Consider the following 1,887-nt stretch of genomic DNA (forward strand, 5'->3'; position numbering starts at 1 on the left):
AACTGTATGTAATAGATATCCTGGACTGTACAAGCAAGCCAAGCATGAGCATGCATGCATCCATTGCTCTCTTCTTCTGACAGTGAACATGTTATGACCAGATGGTTTACTCTCAAGCTCCCTCTGCTTTTCTTCCCTGGCACCATATTCAGCTCAATATGAGCTGAATCAAATCCTCTCTTCATTAAGTTGATTTTATCAGAAAACTTTATCATACTAAATGCCCTAATGTACCTACAGTGCCGATGCTAAACCTACCTTCCAAATATTTCAGAACTGCATTATCTATGGTGTCAGGATACTCTACACAATTTCTTCTGGCTCATCACCTCATCTAATCCTAGATCTATAACATTGAAATTCACTGGCCTTACTATATATTCCATTATTCTGAAGCAACTAACCTAATAAAGTATAAAAGTCCTTTTTGAGAAGAGAGTTATAGAATCAGCCAGAGGAAAATAGGCCTATAGTCTGGACTATAGGCTCTGTAGTATGGTATATGATGTCTATCATTACCTAAAATACGTTGCCAGCTTTCTACTGAGAGTCTAGGAATGATAATTAATGAATTACCTCATCATCCCCCCTGTTGATCTACTAAGGACATTCTTTTTTTTCCCCAGAGCTGAGGACTGAACCCAGGGCCTTGGACTTGCTAGGCAAGCGCTCTACCACTGAGCTAAATCCCCAACCCCCTAGGAACATTCTTGAATTCTCTCCCTCTGACAAACATTCTCTGTTCTTAATTCAAATAAGTAGATGCTCCCAATACAAGTTCCAACATGTTTCAACATAAGTTTGAATAAACAAGAAAACAAGGCTATTACATTATTGGAATTTTAGGTATTGAATATGAAGAAATCCCATTTGCTATAAAAGGAAAGCTTTTGTAATACAGGTGTTTCCAAAGATGGCTCTTAGCCATGTTCTGGTCTTTTTGAACTTTTTTTTTTTAAAAAGCAAATGGAAAATTATAGTTACCTAAGCACACCTGCTGATTGCTCAAACAGTTCAGAAATAAATGTTGGGTCATACAGCCAGATAAGCCTGATAAGGAAATGTAAGCATATAAAGTATATGTTAGTAGCAAAAAGAATATAGAATGAGTAGAAGAAAATTGGGGTGTTAGTACCAGTATATATGTACATCAATATTAACTATTTAAATATTTATTCTACTTTTAATTGTACTTACTTTTTCAGCATGACAACCAATACACAGAGCAGGAATGAGAACCATCCAGAGACAGAAGAAAGGGTTACCTTGATTTATTCAGGATGCCACAGCAATTTACCATAAATTGAGTTGTTTTAAAACAACAGAAATGTATTTACAACATCCCACAGTCTGGAAAGGCCAATTTTATGGTTCTGATGGATTTTATATCTGTCCTAATTTTGTTTATTATAATGTGATAAATAAGTCACAAGAAAAATGAATTTTAAGGGAGAAAGGGTTTGCTCAGTTTACAATTCCAGGTGCCAAGTCAAGGGAAGACTTGCTTGGAAATCAAGGAACAGAAACCTAAAGCAACTAGGCACACCCACAGTAAAGGGCATCAAGTATGGCAAATGGTGCTGACATTTAAAACTAACCATTCACATTGTCATAAGATAGATTGCCTTCTCCCTATGTCTTCATGGGAAAAGTGATAAAAGAATGCATCAAGGCCTCTTTTGGGAGTAGAGCAGTTCCATTCATGGGAGCTATGGCATCATAACCTCATCCCATCCTTAGGAAATCATCTAATACCATCACCTCAAGCAGTAGGATTTCTTTTCCAAAAACAAGTTATGTGTTTGTGTGTACATGCTTGTGTTCATGAGATACACATGCATGTGTGTGCGTGCATGTGTCTGTGAGTGAGAAATTGAGAGGAAGAGG

Source organism: Mastomys coucha, chromosome X (genome assembly GCF_008632895.1).
Source record: "Mastomys coucha isolate ucsf_1 chromosome X, UCSF_Mcou_1, whole genome shotgun sequence".
NCBI classification, from domain to species: Eukaryota; Metazoa; Chordata; class Mammalia; order Rodentia; family Muridae; genus Mastomys; species Mastomys coucha.